This window comes from Cyprinodon tularosa, unplaced genomic scaffold (assembly GCF_016077235.1).
Source record: "Cyprinodon tularosa strain WSP-4 unplaced genomic scaffold, ASM1607723v1 ctg115, whole genome shotgun sequence".
Classification (NCBI taxonomy): Eukaryota; Metazoa; Chordata; class Actinopteri; order Cyprinodontiformes; family Cyprinodontidae; genus Cyprinodon; species Cyprinodon tularosa.
Genome location: NW_024037948.1, coordinates 1060869 through 1066952, shown reverse-complemented (window position 1 = coordinate 1066952; position 6084 = coordinate 1060869).

The window sequence follows — 6084 nt, the reverse complement described above, 5'->3', positions numbered from 1 at the left end:
AAAAGGTATGGGAGGGGGGCTGCTACTCAGGAGGAGGTGAACTTGAGTAATAATGAGCTTTTCAAAAAGCAAAAAGAAAAAAGGGGCCTTCTTGTTTTCTTCTGCCCCTCTGTCCTTTCAAATTTTTTTCATGCTCTCTGAGTTCAGCCTGACTGGAGGTTCCTGTAGAGAATAAATTAACACTAAAATATATCCCATCTAATAAACATAGGACTTCTTATATATTTCTTTCACAATTGGAAGATTTTCCAATCTTGTCTTGTTACAGCCATGGGAAAACAGTCATATACAAGAGCATGGCTGTCAAGAACAAGGAAATGTTTCGATGCTTTGCTAAATTTATCGCAAGTAAATATATGGTGTGGCCAGGATATGATATTGGTCTCTTCGATTGGCCACTTCTAAATATTAAGTTAGAAAAGGCAAAATGAAGACTGGATTATGGATAACATATACGTTTTTACAGACATTATTGTATGATTAGCTGCCTAGATTCGAAGTATCATTTTTTTAACAGTGTCCTGTCTGGCGATGCTGCAATAAGAATAATTGTCTTGATGCCAAAAGAGAGCCCAACAGATTTTGCTTTCACAATTGGAACAGTACGGCTATTACTATAGTGTTCTGCTTAATTTATGCATATAAACAGCTTTAATATAATTCATGCAGGGAGTATTACAGGTTATATGGACACTGCAATGTAAGTAGAACAGGAAAGGAAAAACAGAAAAAAGGAGAAAAGATAAAAGAAAGAGGCGATAAAAGGGAGACAAAGATAGTTCATCTTCAGTCTGCTTCATCACCTGCAAAGAGACGTAAAAAAAAAACCCAGTAAAACCAACATATATAGTATAAGAGATACAATAAAATAAAACCTTGATGCTATCGCTGAAGTATAAGTAGTATTATTTAATCTGACATATATACTGTTGTAGCTGAAGATTAGAATATGGGCTTTCTGTATGGAAGTTAATCTCTAAGTACCTGGAGCAAAGCACCTGTAGCTGTTTGTGAGAGTGCAACTTTGAATTTACTCTCATAAATTCAAAGTATCTTGCAGAAAACCGCTCTCTATCTGAAAATAGAAAAGTGTAGTTTTGCTTTGAATAACATCTTGTTCTAGACATTGGCCTCCACCTAAACTGACTGGCCAAGTAATATTCTGAAGAGTTGCAGAGCTTCACATCAAACAGGAAAATGTGTAAACAGAACAACCATCAATTCCATACTTCACAGATCAGGCCTTACAGTGAACAGGCAAGAAGAATTGCGGTTTATCAGGAATGGTAAATGGCCTGCACTTTTAATGCACTTTTTCAAGTCAGAGGACCTGACCAAAGTGCTTTACACTACATTCATAGACACACTTACACACTGATGGTGGCAAACTACATTGTAGACAGAGCTGGCCTGGGGCTCACTGACAGAAGCGAGGCTGCCGTACGCTCCTCTGGGCCTTCTGACCACCATCATTAGATAATGCAGGTGAGGTGTCTTCCCCAAGGACACAACAACACTGGAAATCAAGCCAGGGCTTGAACCAACAACCCTCTGGTTGCAGGGCAAACTTCTTCATCTGACGCTACTGTCGTCTGATCCCAAACAGTTATAAGGAGGTCTGAGGCGAACACAATTCGGGTTGACATTCTAAAGACAATTTTTATCACACCCCATTGAATTAGGGTAATGGAACTGTCATAGTGTTGGATGAAGTGCATTGGTCAGAGTTGATGGACAGACGGCTGAAGAAAATGTTAGATGCCAATAATTTACATGGGACTTAGTCAGAGCTATACTGAAATGATTTAGATCAAAGCTTATTCACATGCAGGAATAACTTGTTTAAACCTGCAAACTAAATTCAACTAAAGATACTGTCCTTCAAGTCGGACTGAGCTTGATGTATTTTGAAGAGAAGAGAGGGCAGAAAGTTTTGTGTCATAATAACACACCATAAAAAAAATTACCACCAAAACTTCATCTTTTTATTATGTCACCAGATATGGACAGAGTACATGAAGACATGAAGTTTTGCAAAGCCCATTTTATGACGTTGGAACATCTTTGAGAAACAAACAAAATGTTGTTTGTGGTATTTCAGCACTGTTCAAGTACTATGCAAAGTCCACTTGGCACTCTTTCATTAAATAAAAAAAGACCTCTGGAGAATTTAGTATGCTAAGCTAAAAAGAGACAGTAAATATTTGCCAGTTGCAAGTGGAGCAACTGGTTAGCTACCTGACCATCATGAGCTGACTGAAGTGCAGAGGTCTGCTGTAGAAAATAATGGCTGCTTAACGTACCAGATGAAAATATACAATAACCTGGGATTTGTTCTGGCTGCAGATTCCAGTGGATGCAGTGACGTATACGGGAGATGTATGTAGATTTTTGTGAATAGGTATTAATTAGAAAATTGATTTTCATTTGTGTTTTTTTTTTTTTCTGGTAAAGTGTTTTTAGTAACCCTGAGGGTTTCTAAGAAACGAGATAGACATCACCAGTGCTCCAGACACAATGCAGTAGCATTTTTTTTTAATACTGAAGATTTATTTTTCTGAAGTTGGATTATGCTCCAGATTATTTGGATGCACTGTAGGAAAACAAGATCCTATTACAGTATTTTATTAAAGTTAGTTGGAGGAAAATTCCAAGGTGAGTAGTAATGTGCTTTAAATTGTGAGACAGTCCCAGTTAGGGCTTACTGATTCAGCCAGAAATCAAAATTGGGATTATTTTTAAACATAACTGCTATTTTCCTTACCACAAACCATAAGCATTTAATGTTTTCTTCCAGGGTTTCAGTCTTACATGATATTGAAACATTTATTTACCAGAGTCCATTGTTACAGGGCTTTACAGTTACATTAGAGTGAAAAAGTTCCTTCTTCTGCAACAGTGCATGATAGCTGCAACTTTCTTTTCCCTTGCAGCATGAAACCCACTTTAAGTGTCTTACTGCTGCCTAAAGCATGGGTGTAGGTTTGCATAGGGACCATGGGGACATGTCCCTTCCAAAATTTTGGAATTAGATATGTATAAAAGTTTATAACTTACAATACAGCTTTGTTGCAGCAGTAGTGGAGTTCTGGACGGAGAATATTGACAGACAAAAACATTTTTTATCTAAAATGCAAAATGGTTATATATTACAATGTTGGTAAAATTCCTGCAGTAAGTGGGTCATTCTGTGAGCTAAAGACATGTTTTAGAATCTGTATACTCCAGTTAATGATTAATTTATTACTGAAATTGTTGACGTTTCAATAATCAATTAATCTGATGAATTCTTTCAGCCCAAGATAAAATACATATTATGGGTTAAAGAGAGTAACTACAGCCTAGATGACTTGTAGAGTGAAATTAATATTCTCAGTGTCAGTTCCAGTGCTCATGCAAATGCAATACATTTATTTGGTGTCCCTTGAATCTATTATTTTGCTTTGTTTCACGATACAGAGAGAATATTTCAAAGATAAGAGTGGGTTTTACCTCTGCACAATTGTATATCTTAAAAGAAAAAACAGGATAAATCCACATATAACAGACATATTTAGACTATATTTTGTTAAATAGGCACAGATTTAATTTCTGTCTTAGTCACTAGTAATTTCAAAAGCAAACCTTTTCAAAGTGGAAAAAATGTCCTAATTCATCAGAGTCGCTGATGCTTAAAACATTGATAAACAGCATCTAGTGTGTAACGCTTATAAAATTTGTATAAATGTAGGAAGAAATGCTGCTTTTCTCTTTAAACGAAATACACCCTGATTTTCACGTCAAGCATAAAAAAACGAGCTCGCATATTGTTGCATAGGACCAATGACATCAGACCAATAGTGTCCCTACCAAAATAAAAATCAAACCTACGCCCTTGGCCTAAAGGGTAGGAGGGATAATTTGCATTTTACTCTTGTTAAATGTAATGTGACTAAAACTGAGTGCTTCTGCATTGTGACATGGCGTGTTGTCTTAATTGTGATTATATTGCAAATACAATTCACTGCCCAACCCTAGTCCTACCTATAATGTGGATACTTTGTTGTTTGCTACAGTTTGTTCTTAACTATTTGATCCAAATAATTGATATTAGTCCTTGAAGGTCTGAAATACAACTTGTTAAATAAAAGTTGTAATTTTTAAGAAACTTAGAGTAGGTAGGGAGAAAGTAACTTAATTTTCTTGTTGTAAACTCTGATGTTGACATAATCACAATCAAATGGATTGTAAGACTTCTTAGTTGAAAATCCATAGGACAGTCAATTTAAACATTTTATTTAATGGATAAAAACAAACCAAATGCTATTAGGATGCAGGAGCTTTACACAAAAAAGAAGTCCATAAACTTTAAATAAAAATGTTTTAAAAATAATTTTCTATATTTTAAAAAAATTTATTCAAGTGTATCTAGTTATCTTTTTGACCACAATTGCTCCTTGCATGGATATTATGGATTACTTTGCTTCTTACTTATCATACGTTCATCCCTGGACAGCTGGCAACAGCTATCATATGATCTCAGGGTTTTTTTTTATGTCATAGTCAGTAGCAGTTCAGAATTAATCAAACTGGCTGTATTGTGACCAAATATTGTCTTTGCCTCTCCAGCACACCCCAGGAATGAACAAGCAGGTTGCCTGAACAGGTCAGCAGTCTGTCACAAGCCATTTGATGAACTGGTGATAAAAAAACAAACAAACACGTACGCACAAACTTCCTCCTGAAATCAATTCGGAATCGACTTATTGACCTAACCTAACATTTTTGCCTCTTTTTCTTGAATTTAGGGAAAAGACAAACATTCCACATATTGTAACATTAAACTCCCAAGCACACCAACACACTGGATTCTAAGAAAATATTTTACAAATAAAACAAAAAGACAGCAGCGTGTATTGGTATTCAGCCTTCTGGGACAATAAGAGCAGTTACAATACACACTGTTGGAGTATGTTTTACATCAATTATTGTTAGTCAGACTTAACAGAGAACATTGATTTAGATCTATATATTGTCATGCCACAGACTCACATTTCCGGTGAAGGCTGGACTTTGACTGGACCATTCTGACTGATGAAGTTATAAACTTAAACCATTCAATTCCTTTAAGTTTTATATTTAAGGATACCGAGCTGATTGAGTTAAATGCTTTCTTTCAATATTGTCCCCCCCCCCCCCCCCCCCCCCAACCACCACCACCACAAAGAAAGTCTTCTCTGCAGTGGGATAAAGCTGCCACAGCCACTATTGGTGCTGCTGTTTTTAAGATGATATGAAATGTTAGTTTTCTGCCTCACAGCATTTTGTCATTGAGTCAGAAAGTTCTGTTTTATTTATCTACTTTTTTATGTCCTCGCTTCACTTGTGGAAAACTACAAACCTGTTATTGATTTAGCCATGGCTTACTGGTGCTGCTTTTCATAGACTGCCGATTGCGCAGTTTGCTGATGTAAAATCAACCAAGTGTTGATCGCTGCATCTCCTCCAGAGTTATCACTAACTTAACCGCTGATTAGTGCACTTCTTTCTTCGCCTGTGGGTTTGCAGTTTTTCTACAGTCAATGGATTTTAGATGAAGGATACAATTTTTAGATGGCTGTATGTCCTGCTTTTAAACTTTAACCCTGAGCTTTGTGCTTTGATCTTTGGTTTTATTCAGGGGTTTTGGAGTAAATTGAGTTGGAGATATTAGCACACAACACTTTTCAGATATTTTTACTTGTAAATGTTTTAAAAATCAGTGAATATTTCCCCCCTTCTAAATTAGGAGCTAATGGAACTGATCTATCAGAGCAATACATTTAAGTTTGTTTTAACACTGAGTTATGGCCAAGGAATATGGCTACCTCTGCAAAGGACTGTACCGGAAACCACGTCATTCACAAATCAGTGAACTGATCAAACAGGAAAAATCTCTAAAATGAAAATGTAAGATATACAATATAAATATATATATGTAGCTACATAACTGTATATATGCATATATACAGTGTATATATATATATATATATATATATATATATATATATATATATATATATATATATATATATATATATATATATATATATATATATATATATA